The 26,040-nt window shown below is 40.2% G+C and overlaps 1 long non-coding RNA gene across 2 annotated transcripts; it reads right to left on the bottom strand.

Moving 5' to 3' along the window:
- Positions 1-908: 908 nt before the first annotated feature.
- LOC145553767 (uncharacterized) lies at positions 909-23,522 on the bottom strand. 2 transcript variants are annotated; one of them, XR_014089807.1, is made up of 3 exons: positions 19,210-23,522; positions 5,445-5,610; positions 909-4,683 (listed from the first exon to the last, which is right to left on the bottom strand). It is a non-coding gene; the product is annotated as an uncharacterized LOC145553767 (long non-coding RNA). The 2 variants fall into 2 exon arrangements; XR_014089808.1 differs by lacking the exon at positions 19,210-23,522 and adding an exon at positions 12,516-17,229.
- Positions 23,523-26,040: the final 2,518 nt, after the last annotated feature.

Raw genomic sequence — 26,040 nt, 5'->3', positions numbered from 1 at the left:
TCCATGCCCATATATAGCGCTGGACTACTTAACCATCTGCTGAAAAACACAATTACTCTTTAGTTCAGGCTGATGTAGCAGGAAATGAAGGGAGGGGCTATCATCTTTGCCACTACAAACCGTCTGGATGAGGTTAGTGTTACAGCGTGGCGATGTCATAAGCAGAGTGTCTTGCTGGCTGTAATTCACCCATCATCCCGCTCTGCTCTGGCGGCGACGTCGGCTCCTTCACTCACCGCGTCTGCCCCGGCTCATGGACAGTGATGTTTCTTAATTATTCAGACAACGGAGTGGGGAACGAAACGAGCTAATGGGGGCAAAATACTCCGAACAGCCAGGTTAATTTGGAGTTTATTGGATTACTGTGTGAGTCGGTGTGATGTCATTAATTACAAGAGATTGCTAATGAAGAAATGGGAACTGTGAGGAGGAATGGGGGGCGTTTTCAGACGCAGTAGAAGAATACACAAGCCGTAGACGGAGTCTCGGATAGACAGCTTCTGTGAACAGCGTGTTTTTTTGTCTCGTCAGAGATTTTCACTTTAACAGGACCGTCTTAACACACGAACATGCTTTGACCTAAACTACTCCACTAAACTTTTATTTATTATTTAGGTCAATTTTCCTACTAGGAGGTAAACTTCTACCTCAGTCTTTCTTCTAGGATTGCCCTGTTTTCAGTTTTGTCCTCCTTCCAATCAACTCAGATCAGTTTCAATCAATCAATCAATCTTTGCATCATGCAACTCCTTCCACAACACTTAACACCATCAAAAGCAAATCCAAACACACTGCCCCAACTCACCCCGAAAAGAGGTAAAAACTTTTTAAAAGCACTCTTTTAAGACATTTTTTTAAAGGCAAATGATGAGAGGAGCTATCAAACGTTAAATAGCAGGGGAGAAAATTTAACGCTTTTTTTATGCTTCATCAATGAGAATCAGTCATTCGAGTTTATTTGTGCAGAACATTTCAACAAGGCAGTTCAAAGTGGTTTATGTCATGAAAACACAAGATTAAGAAGTCATAAGTTAAATTAAAAAAAACAGTAACAAGCATTACATGTTGACAAGAGCCGTCATCAATACACATCGAATGTGTTGGTTAATCATTTCTTATGGTTCAAAAGCATCTCTGAAGGCTAATTTTCATTATCACATTTGGATTTTTCTATCATTTTTTTTTTTTCGTGAGTCTATATATGAATTTAGTTAATAATTATTGTTTTCTCGAGATGATTATTGATTTTCCTACGTAGTCATTCTCTTGGCAGATGCCACGCATTCTGTCGTTTAGACTCACTAAATCCTAATTTCACAAATCACCTGCCCAGCATTTAAACCTGCTAGTTTCCATTACTCCACCACAGAGTCTTCTGTTGTCTCTCTGTCGTTTAGACCGTCGGGTTCTCTGCCGCGATTGCTCACACTGACGAACCTCTGAGGCTCTCAGACAACAGCCGAGATCATATCATACACACACAGGTGGACTCTTAACTACCATTTGGGCAACGTCTGAAAACAACTAGAGTTTATTTGGGGACATCGGGTCTGAATACGCCACACTGGAACATTTTGTCAATGCAGAATTTGAGGAACTTCAAGGGGGATTGAACAATTTTGCAAGACACTGAACAGGGTTAAATAAAAGCACCGGGCACAAATTAAAAAAGCACCTTTTGTATTCCGAACACACGAGCCGTTCTGCAGGCTGTAAAAATGATAATGACCTGCACATGGCCTGAAGGACAGATCTCCATTCTATAAACCTCAAAAAAAAAAAAAAAGCACACACTCAAATCCAGTCAATGATGGTGGGAAAGGAGGGAAAAAAACAAACAAAAGGTTCACACATCGTCGTAGCAGAGTTTGGTAAATGGAGGACAAAAGTAGGGCAGATTTTATTGGGAGGAATATGAAACCAAAGGTGAGGCTGGCAGAGGCGGGGAGCGAGATAAGCTAAAAAGTTGAGAGAAGCGGTGTTGGTGGGTATTGTGGGGGGTGGGGAGGGTGGAGGTGACGGTGGGTGTAGGGGTGAGACAAATTACACCGCACCCCATTTCTCCCCGACATCCTTCAGCCCATCTCCTGAGCCTCTCCGTTTTGGATGATGAATAGCGTCCTCATTTGCATACCAAAAATGCTTTCTGATACGCGCCCCTCCGAGTCATTTCGAGAGATTAGAAAATATCGACAATTATTGACAGAAGCCGAAAGCGTCGGCAACCTCCCATCTGGATTATTGCCTATACCGTTTCATTTTCCTCCTCCTTCCGAGGATACGCCATTGACTGGAAATCTGATTGCCGAGGCTTATGAGCGGAGTCTGGGCGCCGCGCGGTGTTGACTCGCTATAGAAGTGGACCACTCTGGAAAGGCTGTTATGTTATTGCTTGTTTGTGCACATTTCCCAATGACACAGACTTTAATTAAGATAATCATCGCCGTGGTACCCTGCATGGACATTCAAGTGTGTCTATGTATGTGCGTGTGGTAGTGTTCTATGCAGATTAGGTCCAGGTCCGCACAAACCTCACGATCGCATTCTGCGTGTGGGCAAACCTTTTGATTACAACAATAAATAAATGACATAAAAGAGAGGACAGGGACATAATGGGGCGCCCATAAATTAACGAGCTGCAGAACAATTCTTGAAATATTAAGAGAGCTTCGTCGGGCCAGAACTCACTGAGAGAGAGAGGCACAGGAAATGAACGCTGTTAATTGAATAAGACTGACACCGCGAGTGGAGTTGGTTATTAAAAATCCAGAAATGAAGATGCCAGGATGCGGGACAACCAACAGACTGATGTGCCGTCCTTTTCATAAACAACTTGAAACAGTAATTATTCTCTGAAGGTATAGGTCCTAGAACGCGATAGGCCAACAAACAAAAAAAGGTGTTGATCAGTGATCAGCAGGACAATGTAAAGTTTTATTTTACCTTGTAATTCATTCTCTATTCTACTATCTCTACCTATCAGTTTATCCCTCCATCCATTCTTCCATCCATTGGATGAAAACCTTAATCAGCATCGCAATCGGCAAGTCAGACTCTAAAAAAGAAGGCCGTTGTTGGCTATGCTGCGACTTTAGCGGCAATAACAGAGCGGACAAACATTTCTGTGAAATTCTTCCAGGATGTGGATTCCCACTAAATCCCAAGCCTCCCTGTGAGACCAAGTGTCTTGTTAAGAGGTGGAAAATCTCCTTACTTCTACCGCCGACCAATCTCTGGTCCCCAGCTAATTAAGTTCCTTGTGTCTCAGTTATTTGTTGTTGCCTAATGAGAGCTATCAGCAGCCTGGCAGTGTCCTATACTGTAATTAATGGACAATGGGAAGATGAGGAGGTGGTAAAGATGAAGTGCGGAGGTGGTGGGGGGGGAGGGGGAAGGTAAAGTGGAAACTCGTCCTGTCTGATGACCTGCTGGCTGCCCTCCCTCTTCCTTCTCCTCCTCCTCTCTCTCTCCCTCTCTCTTTTTCACTCTGTCTTAGCATTCCTCTCTTGATTCGTTGCTCTTTTTCCAGTGGGCTGTTTGACAAGCTGCCAGTTCTAATGCCCTCAGTGCAATGTCCCTTGTCAACTCCCATAAACTCTTATATCTATCAGAGCCTCCTCTTAACAAAAAAAGCAGCTTCCATTATCAAAGTGATTAAAAATGATCTTTAATTTCAGGGACAGTCAAGGGCACAGTGAGTTTAGACAATAAGCCATCGGCAATAAAGTTCTATATCTCCAAATCTTTTCTCGTAACTCGTCTCTGCTGCACCTTCTGTTCCTCTTGCGTGCCTTTTAGCTTTAGGCCAAGTACATATCGCCAGATACATGGCAAGATTTTATTTGCCAACTTGATACAAAACATCTGAGTGTTAAAGTGATAGAAGCCAAAAAGTCAATATTAAAGACAAAAGATTTTTTAACTTTCAGTCAGCAGGTAGGACTCATGCCCTCAGTGAGACGTTCATATTTTGTTCTTTTTTGCTTTACTTGTCTGTTTCCAGATCTTTCCAGACTTTCTGTGCAGCCTGGGAAAATATGGAAACAAAATGGAACATGGAAAGTTTTTGTTCTTCCAGACGTTATTCTTGAAGTCGTACCAGTCCATGTATTCTTCCACACACTCCTCCTATTCATCCCTTCATCGATTAATTTCTCTCTCTCCATACTTTCTTCTGTCTTTCTATCCATCCATTCATTTAGCCATCCATTTGGTTTTCCTTCCATCCATCCGTTAATCAGTTTATCCATTGCTTTGTCCATCAATTCAACCATTTGCTTAATCATTCCACCCACCCAGCCGTCCGTTCTTCCATTTTGGTTTCATACACTTCATACTTCATGAATCACAACCATGTGTGCCTTAAATTAGCAATTTTTTAAATTTATCCCTAAAACATTGATTATGCAGGAATGATAACATATAAAATTTAACTCTGAAAATGTTTTCTTTGTGGTAAAATTTAAACAAACTCTAGTTCATTACAACGACCAATCCGTTTGGGGAGGTGTGAATGTACAATCCAACTCAGATTAGGATCAAAAAAACAAACTCTGGTCTACCTGAAAACTTAGTTCTTGATTCAGATGACGTGAACTCTGGTGCAGTTTGAACGCAAATGTCAATGCCATGCGGATGTGAGACCGCTCCAAAAGCAGGAAGTGGACTACAGCGCAGGGACTTCTGGGTAAAAACAACCAAAACAAACGATTGAGTGTAGCACTAGCGGGAGAAATGGCTCATGGTCTTTTGCAAAAGACAAAAGAGAAATCACTCAAATTTGACGCCCTTTAAATGTTGTTTACATTTTGTGAAGAAGGAATGTGAGCTCATTAACTCTTCTGAGACTTTCCTGTTATTCCCTACAGCTGTTCATGGTGCAGCGCCCCCACAGGTGAGGGAGGTGAAAAGGTTTTGTCAAAGGGTTTGGTACACGGTGCAGTGTAAAAGCAAACCGCACCAGCTAAAAGATGTTTTAGCTTTGGTCCCCAATGGAACCTGTTCTACTGAACTGTCAGGTGTGAAAAACTTTTGCTTTATTGGTGGAGTGTTTGATGATATATTCATAACATTCATCATAATTTTAAACATCCCAAAAAGTTGTCCTTCCAGCTTTGTTTCAGCTTATTAAAATGCAACCTTTTAAAACCCAATTAACCCCTTTTCTGGTCAGACAAATCTTATCTTCCGCTGACATCAAGTCATGACTTATCACCCTAGTATGTATCCTAAAATTTGGCATTTTTAAAATGAAATTTTCAATAATTGAACAAAGAAACAAACATGCGATGTCATCACAAACACCACAGTGAGTGGATATGGCTAAAGGAAAAACACGATATACTGCAGTGGATAAATGTCCCCGGTGACGGCAGAAGACTTTTAAGAGCCTAACTCCGGCATGAATCAAAAGAACACCCAGTCTGACTTGTTAATTTAATTACCTGAGTTGTTTCGGGAGATTTTGGACGGCCGCGGAGCCGGTTGGTCCCGATGCCAGCAAGAGGCCACCTCCGTGTCAAACGGCTCTTCTCATTTACTCCCTCTCTCCCAACACGGACACGCTGCCAGGTCTTTTGCAGACGCCGACTCGATTACCTTTCCGGGGTGCTGGTGTTAAAAGGTGTGAAGAGAAATGGGAAACATGCAGAGGAGAATTATGGTGAGGTAATAGGGATTTGGAAAAAAAAAAAAAAGAACACCTACCAAAAACAAAGAGGGTTGTGGTAATGAAAAGGCTTTGGGAAGCGGCTTGGTGGTAAGGAAACGCTGGAAAGCTAAATGTGCCAGGACAGGCCTAATTAGGACAATTACAGAGTGGGCATATGGGGTCCTCAAGGTTGTCTGTTGGTCACAGCCACAGAAAATGATTAATGAAAACCTGCAAAGTGAGTACTAATGTTTCTTATGCCAAGAGAGAGATTGCATAGAGGCTAAGACGTGGTCGGAATGCATCTGACCGAAGCAAAAAAAATAAACAAAAGTTGGGAGGTACCGCTCAGATGCAAGGCAAAAAGAAAGTAATGATTTTATTTTATTTTTTTTAAATGGGCCTTCCAATGGGAAATTGATCAGGATGATAAATGTATGTGGTAGAGACAAAAGAAGGATGCTGGCGAGAAGGGGAAAAAAAGTGTTGTTTACTTTCAAGGTATGTTGGAGGGATGGGAGCGCGGGACGGGTCGGGACGGGGATGGGATGGGAGGTGATGGATTCTCTCGAAGAGCTCCACTGGACGTCAGGGAGAAAATGCAATGAGTTCCAAAGACCTTCCGGTGAATATCAAACAGAAGACTTGAGCTGCTTTACAGCGGCTCTGTCATCACATTGGCAACTGTTCTGAGGCCGAACGATAATTGTAAAGGCTGAAGAGGAGAGGCGAGGAACCAGTACCTGGACAAATCACTGAGCACACGTCCAGTGCTTACCAAACACTGTGCCATGCATTGTGTAATTTCAAGCTCTATTGGCATGCCTCCCGCAGCCTCGCCGTCTGTTTATCTCAACTGCTTGAGTGGCCGCCAACCTGAGGTGGTAAACTAAATTTGCTCATCTTTTTTGCGTGTTTGTTTCCAAAGTGCTAGAACTCCACCTTCACTTGAACCCGCGGCTTTTCCCTGTGTCTCACATTTTGAGGATGTTGAGTACGGTTCTAGCTGTGTGGTCTTTTCTGTTTCAAACATTGCTTTGACCAAATAGATGAAGGTAGCAGAAGAATTTGCGAATGTTTCCGAATAAAAATTATCAAAAGATTTTTAAGCCCATAATTTTTTTTTTTTTATATTAATAAATGTTTATGTTTTGGTGGACGTTTTTATATAAAGAAACATGCAAATGCAAAGTAACAATGTAGTTCAACCGTTTAAAAAAGTTTAAAGATAATATCCCTAAAGGCCTCCTGATGTATTTGAAGATAACAGTGGTCTTACAATTAATGTAATGTAATTTTGAGTAAGTTTGTATGAAACACTTTCTTACATTTTTATTTTATAAAAGGATGTGGAAAACATTCTGCTGCTCCATCACACAGGAATTCAAGAAAATAAATCAGTATATGTCACTGTAACAAAAGCTTTTTTTTTTCTCTAACTACAACTCCATTCATGAGATTTATTTTCTTCAAACAATCTAAAAGATACAGACAATAAGTAGTTAAATAAGATCATAAATAAGATCACAAATTTGGAGTACAATCAAAACAGGAATTAAACTTACAAAGAAAGAAAAAACAACAGTACTTTTTTTTATGTATTCAATATACTTGTGGAACACTTTTTTTCCCATTTTCTCTACCACACACACGCACCACACCAATGCAGCGTTACATCCTTTGAAAGTTCCACGCCATCAGGAAACTCAATTGTTATTTTCCCAGGAACAAACCCTTTTACTGACATTGCCAGTAGCCAGCACCTGAGGCACTAAATTAAAATGACCTGAATGCCCTTTTAAACTAATAATTTATATTTAATGTGAGAAATTAATAAAAGTTAACCAACTTGTTGGGTCCCTGGCTCTCGGGTGTTTAACCACTAATGCTGCTACATGGAAATTCAGTTTGATTTAATTGTACCAAATTCAAAATTACGTTCAGCGGCGCTGCTAAAGCAAGAATGGAACGACTTTCACTTATCCTATTGGTTTCTTAGCATTATCTGAAAAATAATCATCTAGGTCATCCGCAGCATCCCCCTTCACCACTTTCCTTTTGGTCCCACCAATCCATTAGTGGTTGGTGCACTCATCAGCACCAACCACAATGAATTTCATCATCAATAAAACCTTTGAAGCATTTGTCTTAATGTCATTCTTGGCTCAGTCTTTCGGCAGTAATATTTGAATCTCAGTAAATTGGATTGTGTACTGGCCATCTTTACTGTGGCTGTGTCTTTAAGCGTCTGACGCTTAAAAAAGAAAAAATCGAAAGCTTGGACTTCGTTCTGCCAAGAGGACGGGAGCAGCTGACGTCCTACCTGCAGTGAATAGATCTCTGAACAACCCGGGCAAACACAACATAAAGGTTTGTCGAGTCTGAGTGAAGCCAGTTCCTATTTGGATTGATACTATCCTACAACAACTCCAGTATCAAATATGTTCTAGTCATTATTGATGTTACCTTTTTTGTGAATATGCAAACAAAACAAAACTTGAAGTCATGCTTCCACATTGTCGTTAAATACTACAGCAACCATCTACAACAGGAAGTGAATCTCCACGAGTTGAGTTGAGGCGTCCAGCAACATTTTGGATGAATCCCAACTCCAACGGACCTGAATCCAATGATTGAATTACCTCCACATGCACATCAGATCTAAGGATCAGAATATGCTGTTCATGTTTTTTTCCTACAGAAAGGTTCTTGACTGGTCGAAAATAAAGTGATGGAAATTTTCCGGAAAATAATCAACCAGGCCATTTGAAATGTGTGATGCACCCACGGTAATCTACTGAATGGTGTTGGTGTGTACCCAAGCATTAGCTCTTTTTAGCTCATATTAAATGCTTTCATAGATGTATTCTGACAACAGCTGGAAGAAAACGGACAAAACGAACGTGAGTTTGGGGGACAGTTGGATTCGGGTTCAGTGAAACGGGTCGGCAAAAAAGCGAAAGCAACGTTATGATAGCTACGCTCTCCATTACTTTATTCAATTATTCTAATTGAAGCTAAATGAACCAATTAATCAGTTAATTAAACCAAAGTGGACACACTTCAGTCTGCTTTGCTTGGTCTTTGAAACAGTGCGTGGTGATGTCGCACAGGGTGGATGATAACAGCAGATGCAAATTTGGGGAAAAAAACCCCAGAAATTATAGGAAGTCTAGTTTTGCAATAGCTGAAAAGATCTGCTCAAAATCTGAGGAACATGTTTGTGATAAACCCAAACATTGTTTAGCCAAGAATACTTTTTTTTTTTTTATCACTAGCAATATCTTCATCGCAATCATTCACTAACATCATCACACACTGTATGTTTTTCCAACTTTGTACAGTCCTATTGGGTGTTGCTTTTTTTTACCCACCACTCTAAGGCACAATTTGCATAAGAGCATATTCAAAATATTGATTAGCTTGACAACACCGATCAAAAATTCTTAGTTAGGACATAATATAATTTATATTACAGCATATCTTATTATTCTTAGTTGTTCCATGCTCTTCGGTTCCAGATGTGCTACTCTGACTCTCGGAAGTGTGTCAACATTTGTTTTGCAGGGTTTCGTTTCTCAACAATGTCTTAGTCGTTACGCCGTCTCGGTGGGATTCCTCTTAATGTTTTTTTTTTTTCCTCGCTGCAATACGGAGTTTTTACAACAATGTGACAAAACCCATCTTAAATTTTTTAAACGACTCCGAGCATCACGCTGTCATTACAGAAAGCTACCCGTCCCGGCTGCGCTTTTGAACCCTACCCAGGAGACACGCGCATTTCACGGCTCATTCTGTTTGTGTCCTCGGGCTGCTAATGTCTGGATAACTGAACTTCAGAGGCTCTCGTCAATGCCGGCGCTCCCTGAAAAGGGAGGAATGAAATCATTTGGTGCACTAAAAAAAGAAGCGGAATGACAAGATATAGCAGGCAGGCTGATGCAAGTCAAATCATGGAGAGCAGGTGGCTACAAGAAAGTGACATACAAATGGAGGCGAGAGGGGCTGGGGGCAGCGGGAGGGGTTGGCGGGATTGTAATAGGGCATGGCAGTGAGGAGAGAGGAACAGGTGCAGAAAATGAGGAAATGGAGAACGGCCGAGGAGGAAGAAGAAGAAGAAGAAGAGAGTCGGTCGTACAGTGGAGAATTAGAAGATCTGGACACGAAAAGGAAATTGCATAAAAAGGTAAGAAGAAACGAGGAACGAGAAAGGGACAGAGGGAGAATGTCCATCTGAGCATGGAACCCATCACAAAAACCTGCCGTAGTATTCTCACCATGACAATACCAACAGATTGAGTTGGACAGAGTTCACAGGCCCGAGTACCAGTCAGTCAGAGAAAAAAAAAAAAAAAGCTATTGAGTGCTTTGCTGGTGTTATCTAGCTTGCTGCTGAATACCGTCCTTCTGTAGCAAAAAAAAAAATTTAAATAGAAGGCTCTGGTTACAACACACGCTACAGGCTGTAAGTCCATAACACTTCACCTCTGTCGAGAGTCAATCTTGCGCCCGGCTGCTAAACGCCGCTTTCAAACTATCGACAGCTCCGAGGAGAGAAAGTGGAAATACGAGAGCTCTTCGCTGGTTGATGTACGAGAAGCTTGTAATCATCTTAGACGTTTGCAGGGATGCCCCTTGAAATTTACATTCTTGCCTCGCATTTTTTTTTGTTTTTTTTTTACTTTTGGCGAGCCTGTGTTGCTTGGTTTGATATACAGAGTCGTCCTCCGTTCCATTGTCTCTGACCCGTGCGTTTTTTAATCATCCAATTCACAAAGGACAGAGCTACAACCAGCAGCAGAACACAATCCCCATTATTTCTCTGTGAGACGTCATGTTTGTAATTGAAAGTATTATCTTATCGATCACGGCTCCTATTGTAATCATCATAATTACCACTGCAGAGTCGTTTAGATGGTAATTTGGACTTTTCTTACCAAATGTCAAGCTATTCATCTTGGTGATAGTGGCCTATGGAATTGGCTATTGTCTCATACAACATCTATGATTTGCTGGTGTTTTAGATTCTGGCTGTGCTTGCAGCATGACCTTTGCCCTCGGTATTGTACGGGGAAGAATTTGGAGTGAGGGACACCAGGCCGACCTTTGGTCCAAGTTCTGGCCCTGCTACTGCCTTGCACATAACTCTTGTCATAAAGAAGGTCTTATAAATATGGATGGTTGCTAGTCCAGGTTGTGTTTTTCATTGCTCTACACACAGCTGAAACCAGACATTAGCATGTGCTAAAAGAAGGAAAGATGACTAAAATGTCAAATTTAATCATCAGCTACATTTTCTTGTTTGCCGCAGTTTTAGTCAACTAAAGTTACTGTAAATGTAGCTCTGTTTAATTTGCTTTAGTTGGACTTATGTTTCGTTAGTTGGCCTAGGAAAATTAGCTTCATTTTGGAAAGTGAGAATACCCAATTAAACTCTGACGTATCAAAGTGAACTCTGTTCCGTGTAAAAAGCTGGGCTTTGGTTCAGCCGAATGAACTCGGATGTGGTTTGAATTCATATATGAATGCCATGGGGACCAGAGACCGTTCCCAAAGCAGGAAGCATTCTGATCAAAAACTACCAAAACAAACACACATCTAGAGCTAGCAAGAGAAATGGCTGAAGCTCTTTTATTAAAGACAAGAGAGAAATTCTACAGTAGCTAAAATCTGACACTGCTCAGTTTTTTGTTTACATTTGGCGAAGAAGGAAGTTGAAGTCAGTAGTTTTCCTATTGTTCCCTTCAGTGGTTCTCAGTGCAGCGCTATCAGAGGCGAGGAGGTGAACAGGTTGTTTTTAACAGGTTTGGTTAATTTGGTACAGCGCAGTGTGAAAATAAAACTGCACCATATGAAAACATAGCAAATTTTACAATTTTGGCCCTCATTTGAAGTGGCCAAATGATTATCACCTGATTATCACACCTGAAATGGATTATCAGGTGTGAAAACACCATAAAGATATGAAGTCGTAGAAAACCTTAATTTTTAAAGGAGAACCGAGTAGAAGTTCTGATATGATCAAAGTGCATTACTGTGAAATTATTCAACCCCCACCTCACACAGACATTAGAAACAAGAATGAGTTTTTTTTTAAAAAGGTTTCAGAAAATAAAAGTTGCAAATAAGATGTGCATTTTATGGCAAAGATTAAGTCTAAAAATATTCAGACAACTTTTACAGTCAGCAGAGACTCTACAGAAAATACAAATATGACAGATGATGTGGCACAAAATAACTTCCATTTAACTTCCACACTCGATGATCATTTGAGTATGTAAGGCAATAAGCAAGTGCCAAATGTGAGCAAAATAAAAAATACTAGGAAGATTAACTCAATTTCTGCTGTTTAACATCATAATGAAGGTATTCTAAAACTGGGGGATTTTTTATTTTTTTTACTTCTGGAGATGCTTTCAAACTGCATTGCTTTAACCCTTGTGTCTAGAAATGGGGTCCAAACGACCACACACACATAAAACTTGTATCATTTGCATCAGTCCTCGCACGCTCAAGGGTTAAACTTAAAGACTGAACTTGGATTTGTGGAAAACAATATAAAACACATTTTTGTCTCTGACAGATATACCTCATAAAACTTCCCACAGATCAAATCTGGAATACTCTCTGACTATCCTTAGAGTAACCTCCAGGAACACACGCTACATCCCATCCGGGGGCATGTTGCACAGAACTCATCAAGGGGAACAGATGTCATCATCAACAGGGATAAAAAATCATTACACTGACAGCTTTACAAATAGCTATGTCACCGCTCGTGCGGAAGACAAATGACGGGACGCCATCTTGTGGTTTCTGGACTGTAAACTTTATGCATATGCAAGCATATTTTACAGATACATACCACAAAGTCGTTATTTTCGAAAAGTTGACTACATCCACACCCGAGGACTACCCTTCATGCGGCTGAAAGCACGACCTTGGCATCGATACCCAACAGGGGGAGGGGGGCAGAGAGAGAGAGAGAAGACGGAGGGGAGAAGCAAGTCAGGAAAATGAAATATAGGGGAGATTAGGCAAGGGAGGTAAAGAGATGTTTTATAACCTCTAGCTTATAGAGAACTGAGCAAACCAGTGAAATACACTTGTGCAGAAGCAACATGAATGGACAATCACACTCTAATATGACTGCAACTGTCTAAATGACTGTGTTTCATTAAACTTTTAGGCCTAAATGGAGGAGCTTATGGTGGTATACTATTGCAACCCTTGAAGGATAAATCTGGCCTGTTAAAGGACACAAAGACTCATGGGACAAACAACAAAGCAAAGACGCATTCATACCTCAGGGCAGGTTAGCAAGAGTAGTTAACTTGATTTTTTTTTGACTGTGGGAATAGACCATAGCATCTGGAGAACACCAATGACTTCAACTGGGAGAACATGCTAACACAATGCCTTAAGACATTAGGGTTTAGCATGTTTTCAGCGTTTGTAATTTAGATACATTTAACAATTATCACAGGCCAAGCTCATCTTTACATTAAATACTCAAACTTTGATGGCTCACAGACAGAATTAGAGGCAGCAGGTAATTAATTTATAACTTAACTGGGGCAGATAATCTGAAATGTTTGTGTCCTTAACACTTTGAGTAAACAATGTAAAAGGAAAAACCGTCTCAAACTAAAGAAAATAATTTTGCGAGCAATTAAATGCTATTGACTTCCAACATAATCTCAATTATTTTCATGTTTGGCTGCCTTTTGCATTCAGTTTGTCTCAAACAAGAAAAATCCCCCCTCTGGTTGACACAAGTAAGGAGACACGCTTGTTTAGGACTTTCTATTTCCTCTGTCTGCACTGTTCTAAAATTGGAAAATGGCTTTAGGCTATAAGAACCACACTGCAGTAGCTTGTCTATTAATCACACACGTCAGCACCCTTGAACTTCTTGGTCAGTGTTTCTTTTACAAGTTCAATTCTCTGTAGTCGAGCAAAAGAGAGAGAGAAAAAAAAGAAAAAAGTGGCTCTTATGTCCCTCTCCCCTAAGAAAAAAAATAAACTAGACACGAAAACAGAATGAAATGTCATACTGGAAAGTATTGAGTGTACATGTCCTCATTCTGCTGTGTCGCTTAAAGAAAAAAGAAAAAAAAAAAGAGTTGAGTCACTCCTCACATTCCCACTCATCTCACCCTTCTTTGGTGCATTAAAGTTCATATTAATCCTGCTGAGAGTTCATTAGAGGCAACATCAGTTCAATTGAAAGGCTGGAGGTTTCTATAATGCATTCCCTGCTAACTCCGAAATACTTCAACACTCCTCTATTCCCCATCCTATTTGTTTACATGCTGGCTAGTTGAGGCTCTTAATTCTTCGCAGGGCTAATGCGTGCTCTAGATCAGTGGTCCCCAAATGGTACCAGGCCACGCAAGAAATAATTAAATATTTCCGTTTTATGTATTACGTATTTGAGTCTGGAGGATCTTTTATTTTGAAAATCCTTTAACCTGATTCTCCCTTGGTTACTTTCGTGCCAACACTGAGCCCACAAGCAGCAAAATGAGTAAGAAACAGATCAGATGTCTTTAGAAAGTTACTTTGCAAAGGGGAAAGGCCCAGAGAAGAGACAGGAGAATAGATTTATCCCGGACTGGTAGGTGAGTCCCACATTACAAGCCAACTCTGCATAACATGTGGCAACCGGTTCGCTAATGAGACAATGAAGCTTCAAGCTGTTTCACCACGTGGAGACCAAGCAGGCTGTGGATATAAGTGTAGTAGGACAAGACAGCAGTAGCTATCCAAAGGAATACCTACTTGTGAATTCAGGGATTTATTTTTGCTTTTTTTCTTTGGTAGTCTTCCCCAGCAGGCACGGAGGAGGTGGCACAGCGGCCGGTGGATGGAGTGTATCAGCAGAATGTGACGGCTGGGGGTTTGCCGGGCGCCGCTGCTTCCCCGGCTGTGGCTGGTGGTGTCATGCCTGCTGGTGCTGTAGTTGCTGAGCGGTTGGTGGTTGTGCCCAGGGACCGACGGTGTCCCATGTTCGGTGGTAGGACTGGCATTGGGATTGGTGAGTGGATTGAGGAGGCCCAATCATGTATTCGGGCCTGCCATTTGTCAGCTGCAGACGAGGCTTTCTTTCTCTTTGATCATTTAGAGGGGAAAGCCAGGGAGGAGATACCGCTCCGCACCAGTGCAGAGAGGAATGACCCAGCTAAGATCTTGGCTATCTTGAGGGAGTTATATGGTTGTGCTGAGTCCTATATAACTCTTCAGCATGCAACCTTGCTGGAGGTGCTTAGGGAGGCAATTAGGTGGGAGAGGCAGGGGTTTCCAGGTGGCGCTGGGGAGAATAGTCATTCTCTCCCATCCACATATGGGCTGCAGTATGGGGTGTACTGCAGCTCTCGGCTGTCTCCACCTACTGCTGCCCGCTCTGAGCTTAGTGAGTTAAGGGAACTTCTAAAACGGCAACAAGAACAGATTAATCAACTCCCCAGTATATTGCTTCTCTGCAGACTTCTTTACCACAGGTGCCGACAGCCGGGTCCCTTTGCCAAAGAGTGTGATGGTGAGCGGGTCCGTGCCAGGGTTAACTCTGTGGCCAGGCCAGATAATGTTGATCAAGGGAAAACTAGCACCCACTGAGCTGTTGAGCCACAACTCAGGTGGGGGAATACCAGGCTCGCAACCAGCAGCCGCGTCAAAATTGTTGGCATCTTGTCCAGTCGTTAATGTTATGGGAGGTATCTCTGTGACTTGTTTTGTAGACATGGGGTCCATGTTGTCGACAATCACTGAGAGCTGTTTTCAGGAACATTTTGCATCATTGGGGCGTGATCGTCTTCAGTCATGTCATTGGTTGCGGCTCTGGGCAGCCAATGGTTTTTCTCTCCCATACATTGGCTATTTAGAGTTGGATGTCAATCTTTGTGACAAAGTGCTTCCACATTGTGGGATTCTGGTAGTGAAGGATCCCACTAATGTGGGTTCGTTCTTTGACTTGCCTTCAGTGACAGTTTGCCGTCTTTCGCCCTTGCTCCTGAGTGTGCAGGTCCATCGTCGGGGCAACGATGCAACACCGGGGTGGTAAAATGTGGTGGGATGGTGTTCCACCCTACCCCACTCTGCGCACCGGGTGCAGCTAGAAGCGCACCATTGATTGGTGGGCGGAGCAGATGCCTTTGTAGTTGGGCAGGCCGCTGATGGTGCGTGCGTCTTTGTATCTCCCACTGTTGCTACAATCGGCGGCTACATGTTGGCTTGTGTGTTTGATCGGCTCGTCTGCGATCGTAAGTGCCAGTTTTGCTATCTGTGGCTGAGATCATGGTTGGTTTTTGGGTGCTACACCTATCGTGCGTTTCTGCAGTGTTCTCTGATGGCGCTGCTGGCTGCAGCTGGAAGTTGCTGTGGCGTGCGGCTTCCATCTGGTTCTCACCTGCTGACCTGCTTCCTCCCGGGTTAGGTTGTGTTTCCACCCCTGGGTAAGCTACCTGCTATTTAGTTTTTGATTTCTGTTATCTGGATGCACCGTTGATGGGTTTTCCATTTCAGGCACCTGATTATGTTTGGAGCTGCAGCGCTTTGAATGCTCTGCTGTTTTGTCTTGCCATTGTTTTGGCCGCTCTCTACTAAATCTGTTGCTGGTTGGGCAGGCTGTGTGGGCGGGGCTCCTGTGGCCCCATTGAAGGGCATTTGGAACTGGATGACGACAACGATTTGTTCCATTGTTTGAAGTGTTTTCTTTTACAGTCTGTATTTGTTGTGTGTTGTTGAAGTTACTAATTTCTCTTGCATTTGCATGTTTTATTTCTTTTGGAATAATTGAACTTGTCCATCCTTACCTTATGTGTTCCCTTTTGTTCTAGGGACCGAGTAGTAGGCCTGAAGCCTCGTTTTTAAAAAGAGAAATGTTTTAAGGAAATTGTTTAATAAAATATTGTGCACTACTCAGTCTGTGTTCAGGTGCATCTTGTAACTTTTAAAAAGAACTCCACCTGCTGGTCACATAAGGAACACTTCAGGTGTTATTGTCTCTCATCACTCCCAGATGGAACCATCTCGTTGCAGAGAAACAAGCTCAGTGCTCCCGTTAGTCATTATCGTGAGTTACAATTTTCACGAAAGTAAAATGTTTGTTTTTGTGCCGCATCTGTATCTTATTTTGAAGGGATATGTAAACGTTACCATAGTGACCAGACTGAGAGAGCGTTTGGGCAGTGGTCGAGAGGAGATGAGTAGAGCTTGTGAGTCTGGTTTAGACGGCAAGATTTAAGAATAAGTTTTCCAACAGAGGCTCGAAAGAACTGCAGTGCAACAGAACACTAGAGGCGACGGATGACTCTTTGGGCCATACGTAGGTTTCTTGCTGCATGACCCCAGTGATGCCTCCAATTGGCTCCGATGTTCAGGGTGTTTGGTAGAAAGACATAATTGCCAAGCACTGTTAAGTGAAAAATCACTTTGTTAATACCAGCTTACAAAACTCAGATACCCATCAACAGGTCAGAGTAAAAGCTCTGCCAGAAGGCAGATGATGTGACCTGCATGTATATTGCTGCCAATGCAGACATTCACCAGAAAGATGTGCCACAGAGGCCATCTTACTAATAAACACCTCCGAAGTAGCTTGTATTTCCAAATCGCAAAATGTAACATCAGTGTTCTTCTTACCAAGAGATGATTTCGGGTATAGAATAATGAGCCGAGAGAATAGAATATGTCTTTGTTTGAGTTTTATTGCTGTATTTTTTTTTTTTGCATTCCCTTTGCAATAAAATTAGCTTTTAAGATTAGGACTTGAACATTTTGTCTGGATTTTTCATTTGTTATATATTCTGTTTCTGATGCATATCTCGTTTTAGCTAGAATCTGTATTTTAGCTAATTTTTCCATCTAAAATACAGCGTTCCTACTTCTATGACTCTTTCAACAAATAGTTTTCGTAACAATTCTGCCTTCCTCGTCTCTGTATTTGTTCTCCTCATCTCAAGATAATAATAAAAAAAGCAATACTTAGACAGTGGGATGGGCTCCTCTGTCCTCTCTTTCTCAATGAAATATAAAACATTTTAATTTATAATTATCCATTACAATAAGTCCTGTAATTCCTCACTCGGGGTCTAAAAGCTTTGACCGTCACAAAGATGATGGCTGCGCAAACAAATCCCAACGGTCTGATCATTAACATGGCCGTGTCTGGAAGCAGAGTTGGTACTTGCAGGCAGACGACGCAGACAAATAACCAAAATAAAAAAAAAAACAACCCAGTCAGAGAGAAAAAAATCTAAACTGTTTTTTCATTACTGAGATTTTTCATGGCTGGTTGTGAGAAAATGCCCTGAAAATTATCCAAATGATTAAGAGAGAACATTTGTTTATGTCAATGATTGACAATAAGTTTGCTTACTTTATCCTTCTGACGACATTCTTGACGCCACTGATCTCTCAGAAACATCAACATTGAAATTTTGTGGGTTTTTTACACGGGCTGATTAATGTAGATTTGGTTCTGCTGAAATAAAGATTTCAAACTAACAATATTTTACTCTAATTGATATCGATGGGTAATAAAATGTCTGTCAGATTTCCTTATAAAATCCTGACACATAAATGCATCAAATTCTGAATTATGTTCCTTCCTTGTTTTTCATCATAATTCCCATTTGTATAAAAAGTTTGGAAATCAGTAGACATTTTTAAATGATACTGCTGAACCTGGCTGAGGGGAGAGAAAATATCATTTGATAAATGATCTTTATCATTTATCAAATGATAAAGATCTTGTAGTGATCAAATGATCTTTACAAGCTGAAAATGTTTCTTCCACAAATTTACTTGGTGTTTAAACAGAAAAGAGTGATGACATGATGAAAGAAAAAATATTTACATTCATAAATATTTTTTCAGTTCAGTTTGTATTTATATTTATAGCGTAGATCAGGGGTGCCCAAACTTTTTGAGACCAAGATCTACTTTTTCTCTCACCCACCGCCTGAGATCTACCTCATGACACAAAGACATAAAAATTGCAAATTAAACTCTATAGACTTATTTTATATGCGAATATACATCAGTTAGAGCAGAAATAATAAAGTGACAGAAAACCTAATCCAGTTTCTTCCTCAGTGAGATTCTGACACTGAGAGCAGGTTACTGGTTTCTGGTCACTGGTCAATGGTTTCTGGTCTCTGGTTACTGGTTTCTCAGTCAGAAGCTGGTTGCAAACCTGATGCCAGCAGGTGTCAGTCAGTCATGGTAGATCTGAAATTAGATTTTTCTCAATATGAGAAACTACAGACTGATAGGAGGAACCAAAGAGCCCAGTAAGGGTAAAGGCAAATCTTCTGAAGTCGGGATATAATTAATTTAATCACATAATTATCGCAGTAGAATTTGTTAAAACTTAATGAAATATATTTGTCCTATTTGATGTTTGTTGCGACGTATGATCACAAACGAACGAGGTAATCAGTCAAATTTTGTCGTTTATTGAATGTTCAGAAACTACAGCAGGTGTGATGAGCCACAGCAAAGGTAAAAAAAGGTAAAACAACCCGAACAGACTATCAACTGAAAACATCTCCTACCTTTTTACTCTCGGTCTCTTTGTCGGTTAAGCACACCCGTTGCCGTGGCAACCGCCTGCGCCCCGCAAGCCGAGCAAAGATTACATTAAAAACCCAACATTCAGTCCGTTACGATATCAGGTTACCAGGCTTGATATTTATTTCTCGATTATTAATAAGCCTCTCATGAACACAGCGGTGGTTGAGTAGCTAATTTAAACTCCTACTCTGCTCGTCAGTCGGTCTTTTGAGTCGCTTTTTTTTTTTTTTTTTTTTTTGTTAATGGAACCGAAACGTACATAATTGCGCAACACCTTGTTGAAACAATAATTACTGAGATTATTAATTTTAACATGTTTCGTTGACTTTTTATAATTATTCTTTTTTTAATGAAGCCACAAACGTTTAGGATCTTAGTGAATATTTTTGATAAGCCTATCAGAAGAGGAAGTGCTGGACTCAGCGTCCTGACGGCGTTCAGCTTGTCACCTGCCGAGATCGACTCAAAACCTTTCCCCGATCGACCGGTCGATCGCGATCGACGTATTGAGCACCCCTGGCGTAGATTATTAAACTGTCCTTAACACCTTACCACTCTGACATGTCCAATCATTACAAACAATATCCACTTTATTTCAGTATCCCAGGATGCTTTGCTTTAGCTCCTTGACCAGTATTTCAATCTAAAAACTAGCATTAGGAGTTTCACATGTAAAAATGTCAACTTTACACTGAAGATAAGCATGTTTAGCTGCTTCTCACTTTGTCAGCTAACTTCCTACAGACAAAGGGCAGAGGTTCAGATCTGATTTAATGTTCTGAAATTTTCTACACGGTCAAATCTGTTCAGAACTTTATTTTACTATTTTTAAGTGGGAATTCGATTCAGAATGTGCTCAGGGAAGAGACTGGGATGCTGCGCACTGGAGATTATTATTTATTTTTTAGACTTTTACCTCTTCTCTCTTAACACCTGCAAGTTAAACCGAATGAATGATTTCACGTTTTTCTATAAGCTTCATTTTATTTATGTTTATCGACAGCAGTGCAAACAAGCCTACACAGTGATGAGTCAGTCAGTTTGTGTTGCTCTTGTATAATAAGTTGTTTTTCCAACTTGACAAACTGCAATCTTTGAACCGTGTACTTTTTTTCTCTCCCCCAAATCTGTCTGCTACGCTTTTATTTATTTACTTCAGTCCACCCACCGCCAAGATGGAGTTTGAAGTCTGAATTTATCTTTCTTGTAAATAACGATTCACTAAAACTAATTTCGATCAGTCCTTGCATCATTGGTTGAGATCATCGATTTCAGCATCAAAAATTGTTGCATGATTGTTATTAAGACGATCATCTTTCTTCCCTGATTGGTGTCATTTATGCAACGTTGGTGTGCCCTATTTTGCAAAATCCATGTGACCCATTTAGCCTTGCAATTTCCATAAGCGGGACTCGTATATTACAAATCAACAGGATTAATTACCTGACAGGCTGATCATGCTAACTGTTTGAGCTAAACAAGCTGCCAAATAAAAGCTGAAGCAATAAACCAGATCTTAACTCGCGCTCTGCAAAACATACAAGTACACATTCAGACACACACACACTCTCTCTCTAACACGCCACTTCTCCGAGGCTAAATAATGACAAACGGAGGCACGTAACTAAGGTGATTAATTATCCATGTCACCAGATGGGACGATGAGCAAAAAAAAAAAAAAAAAAAAAAAAAGTTGGATTTTCCTTTTTTTTTCCCCTCCCCAAATGTATTTCAGAATGCGGATTCGATTGGAAAAATGACAACCATATGTTGATGGATGACCAAAGGCGAGCATTAATCAAAAACACAGATAGAGGGGATGCTACGAGGACAGATGACTGTATCTGTGAGCGGGCAGCACAATGAGAACCAGCAGGATGTTTATACATGGAATCAAAGTAATTAGAAACACTCCACCAAGACGGCAGATGGTAAGTATGGTAATAAGACTTTCAAAATAAATTGTTTAAAATGTAAGTAGAGAAAAAGAAAATATATGTGATTCAACAAACCTATTTTGAAACTCGCACGAGTACATAAAACAACAAAGGATAGTAGCAATTGTTGAGACGCTTTACCAAGGTCGAGAAAGAGTCACACGCTGTTAGACAAAAGGCCCATGGTAAAAAGTTACATGTTTGATTCTGTTAGACACCCAGGTCCATTTCTCATGAAAAAGAAACGTTTTCCCAGGCCACAGAGACATGGTGTGTTTTCAGGGAGTGTCTACAGTCCATATAATCAGCTACCCTCCTCTTTCGCCTCAGACGCTGCACAGACTTTTTTAGAAACTCTTCTCGGATGTAATGGTTAAAGCGTCTCCTTTCAGCGCTGAAAGTGAATAAAATAAGTAAAGTCTGAATGCTTTTCTTGGCTGATTTTATGCTCCGTGTGTCAATACAAATTATGATTCATCAATCGGGATGTCCATTCCCGACACAATCGAGGAGGAAATTGTCACCATTTATAAATTTAAAAAAGAACTTCCTGTCGAAATTCCCACTTTAACTAGCATTAAGCATTTTTTGTTGAAAATGATAGTTTGCAAGAAGTTCAGGAATACTAGAAACTGTTATTTGGTATCTTATGAAAAGAATCAATTCTTATTTAGGGACATTAATCTTTATTTTTCTCTTCTCCAAATATAATGAAATGCAGCATAAAGGGAAAAGTAAGAGCAAAAAAGATTTTCGATCCAGTCACAGTGGATAATGGTTTCCTGAGCTAAAGGTGCAGCATCCCGTTTTACCTGCCAATCGCAGAAGAACTGTAAAATAATTCATCTTCCCCAGTTTTCCATACTCCTACTTCTTTTTTTTTTAAGTTTTATTTTTTGACTCTATTGGCCTTTATTTGAAAATGCTAAGATAGGAAAATAGGTAAAGAAAGAGAGGACATGCGGCAAATGTCACCAGGCCGAGAATTGAACCTCCAACGGCTGCTTCTTCCTTATGGTGGTTGCGCTTAACCCCTGCACCACCACAGCACCCCTGTACTTCTACCTCAATATGCAATCCAGCTACAAGACAGCTTTTAGCAACATCTTTCATCGACTCACTTCTGGGTCATTGCAAGCACTAAAAGTCAGTCTCTCTTTTTTTTTCTGTGTTACTCACCTAAACCAACATTCAGCACGTGGCTCATTAACATATCAGGGCAGACAGCCATTATGCAAACTGTTTAATCTACTGTAGCACTTCTTATTCACAGAGACAGAGAGTGTGTGTTTTTTTCCATAATCCTCAATGTGACAGGGGCTTAGAGGATATCCTAGCAGTCAAGAAGTGCGAGGCAAGTTACACCGCAAGTCGTTTTAGAATTACCAGTCACTCTAACGTGCTAATTTCTGGAAGAAGCCAGAATAAAAATCCCAGAGGGATCATTTTTCTTTGGATTTTTGTCTCTTTTCTTGCAAAGGTGTCAGACGTTGAAATAACTTGTGTCAAAAGTCGTTCATCAAGTTTCTGGTGGCAAAAAGTTTCACTGGAGGGCTTTTTTTTTTATTTCTAAAACATCTGCTTTAGTGGGACCATTAACAAGAGCTGATTGAATTAACACATTTCATTTGCAGCACCAAGTTAACTTTCTGTTCCAATTCATTTGACCGAAGTAGGGATCTCTTGATTTTGTTTGTTTTCTGTACAAAGATTCAGCATTTTCCTGAGTTTCCAATATTACATGACTGAAGTTCCACCGTCAACTGTTTGGGTTGTAATAACTCATTGAATCATGAGCTCTCCCAATATTAAACCGTAAAAGTAATTCCTCTGCAGAGGACTGTTTGTGTAGTGAAGCCCTGTCCTGTCACATGGGCTAATTAGCATGGAGGAGACCCTGACTCCCTTTGATCGTTAGCTTGTTTAGCTATTTGCACCAATATGTGGTCATCAAAATAGTCGGGGACAGAGTGAAAAGAACATATTGTGAGACGAACAGCAATTTTCTTTTCTAATTACGTTTCTTAGACAATTAAAATACTTACTTTTTTCCCACCATCACGCCATAAAGTTCAGTTTTTAAACTGGAGAACCTTCTTGCAGATGTTTTCTGTTTTTTTGTTTTTGTTCATTTTTCTGCCGATTCGAAGGGCAGAACTTCGACTCGGCGGCAAAATTAATGTTTTCGATTGTTTATTCAATGTTGCACGACTCTGTGTTTTTGTGCTTAATGATGTAAAGCACTTTGAAATGCCTTTCTGCTGAAATGTGCTATGCAAATAAAATTTGATTGATTCTTTGTCCATCATATGACCTGTGAGAAATATCAAACAAGATTTCTTATGACATTCTTTCAACAATAGCTTTTTATTATTATTATTATTATTATTATTGCCACTCTTCCATAAAGGCCCGATTTGTGGGGTGTGTCACTTACAGCTGGATCTTTGTAGAGTAATAAGGTTTAGGTTTAGAGGGAACGCATTATCTTCAAATGTGTTCAGTAATTTTGTCACATTTTTTGATGAATTGATCAGCATTTTTTGTGAGATAATTAAAGTTTGGGATGATGTTTTTATTTAGATCTGATCACATCTGTCTGGTGTGTTCTGTGGTTTCTTTAAAAGTCTACTTATTTATTATGGTTCTTACTCTGAACTTAACAGGTCAGAAACTGCAACAAAATCAAAGTAATTGTACGTCTGAGTTTCTTAATATAAGTAAAAGAAAAAAAAGAAAAGAGGAAACTTTAGTGACCCAGAGTCGACGTTCTCTTCCGAGACTGGATCAAACTAAGATGACATTCAGAAACGGAGATATGTCTGCTTTAATGAGCAGAATGTTTGTGGCTCAAAACCAGCTGTGATCCGAATACAAAGATAGAGTAATGTCATGTATATGAGACAAAAAATTCAGCGAACCGGCAGAAAGAATGACCTCTACACCTATCGATTCCAGCCCGTCTGTCAAAACGGCGAATCGTCGAGGATGTGAGAAGCAGTGAGAAGCAGTTTGTCAGAGATTGTTAAGGCGATCTCTGACAAACTTTTTCAAACAGTAAACACCTTGGAGCATTTAAATTCCACAAAGTGACGGCATAAATGATCTTCTAAGTGAAAGCAATTAGTACATCCACTTAGTATTTGATGGAAGGAGAATTTTAATAACGTTTTTACATTTTAACCTTGAACACAATGTGAGTTTTTACACTCGTTCTTAAATGTAGCCAAGAAAGACGGCCGAGATAAATCCTCTCCGTGTGCGAGTTTCATAACAAAGTCGGAAAACAGCAAACACGGTTTTTGAAGGAAATGTGCGCCCAGCGGTGTCACACAAAGTAAACTGGAGAAAACTCATAAAAATGCTGAAGCCTTCCAAATATTCTCAGCGGGGAAGATAGAGAACGAATTGGAGACAACAAGAGATCAGAGGCTCATATAGATAAAGAAATTGCAACAACAGCAGATATATATATATGTATGCTGTGGGTGGAGAAACAAAAAAAAAAAAAAGGTGCCTCACCAGATGTGAAGGGGAAATAGAATTTTGTAATTTTAATGAAGATTAACGTTGCACCTCATCCTTCCCAGCAAGCTCACTACTTGATAAACGTTCAAACGAAAATAAGGTCACGTTTGGAGTTTGCAAATGACACAGGACAAAAAGTGGGATTTTTGACCCTGTATTCTGACGCAAATGCAGCTAGTCAACGACAGATAGACAGCAATCGACAGTTTACATTTTCACTCACGGGAGTCGAAATCTGTTGATTGCGGAATCCTTGGAGGGCGGGCGAGAGGTGTTAACGACTCTACTTATTAACAGTAGAGTCCGCCAGGGGCGGATCTAGAAAAATATTTATGGGGTGGCAAGAGGGTGGCAGGGACTTTTTCAGGGGTGGCAGAATATATATATATAATTAAAAACTATATTAAAAATATTGTTTTTAATATTTTGTATAAAAAACAATACGAAATATTGTTTTAAACTTGCATTGTTTCAAAATGAACTTCGAAGCTTAAATACAATTTCTTACTGTAGTATAGTTAATTAAATTAGTAAATTTGTAAATTAAAATAAAGAGGACAAAACTGATATTTGTGGTTGTTGTTGTACAATAAAGCCTGATAGCTAGCTAAAGGGCTTTAACTAAAAATACTCCTTTTTTTTGTTTTACAGCCGTCTCTGCTATCTGAAGCGTGTCATCACCATGCCTGCTCCTCCCAAAGTGATGAACCTAGCTAACGTGGTGTCCGGCTTCAGTCTGAGGAACTATTTCCTTTGAATCCTGCAGCTGCATTAAGCTCTAAACTCACTGATTTTCTTACACAACTTTTATTACTAGATTTCCAATTTTCAACTGTCAAATGCTTAGAATTTTAAGTGCTTGGGAAATAGTTATTCTTATTATCTATGGATTTCCATAAATCATACAGTGCTGGCTTTCAATTTTCATATTATGGTGTGCGGCCATTTCACTGCATTTGTGGAATCAGGACTAAGTGCTCAGCTATATTTTAAAATCTATATCACTGGAACTTGTCAAAATAGGGAATAGAGTCTCCTTACCCAGTTTAAGAAGGCTAATGTCTGCTTCAGTCTGATTTTAAAGTTGTGTAAACTAGTAAAACACTTTTTTTTTTGAGTAATTGGGCTTTCAATCAATTTATCAAAAAAATTATCTGATCCGGGCTAAAATGTTATCTAAAATCCTGACATCCAAGGTTACGCATCACATTTTTTCAGAAATCTATGATCAAACAGTTACATTTATTAAATGTTATTTACATGTTTCACAGTATGACTGTTGTGATATCTTCTGATATAAATGAATGACTCAGGAGCAGCTCTGTGTGGATAGTTTGTTCATTTTTC

This window comes from Poecilia reticulata, chromosome 11, assembly GCF_904066995.2.
Source record: "Poecilia reticulata chromosome 11, P_reticulata-male-v2, whole genome shotgun sequence".
Taxonomy (NCBI): Eukaryota; Metazoa; Chordata; class Actinopteri; order Cyprinodontiformes; family Poeciliidae; genus Poecilia; species Poecilia reticulata.
Note: the sequence above shows the minus strand (reverse complement) of the source record. Positions and strands in the feature narration are given on the sequence as shown.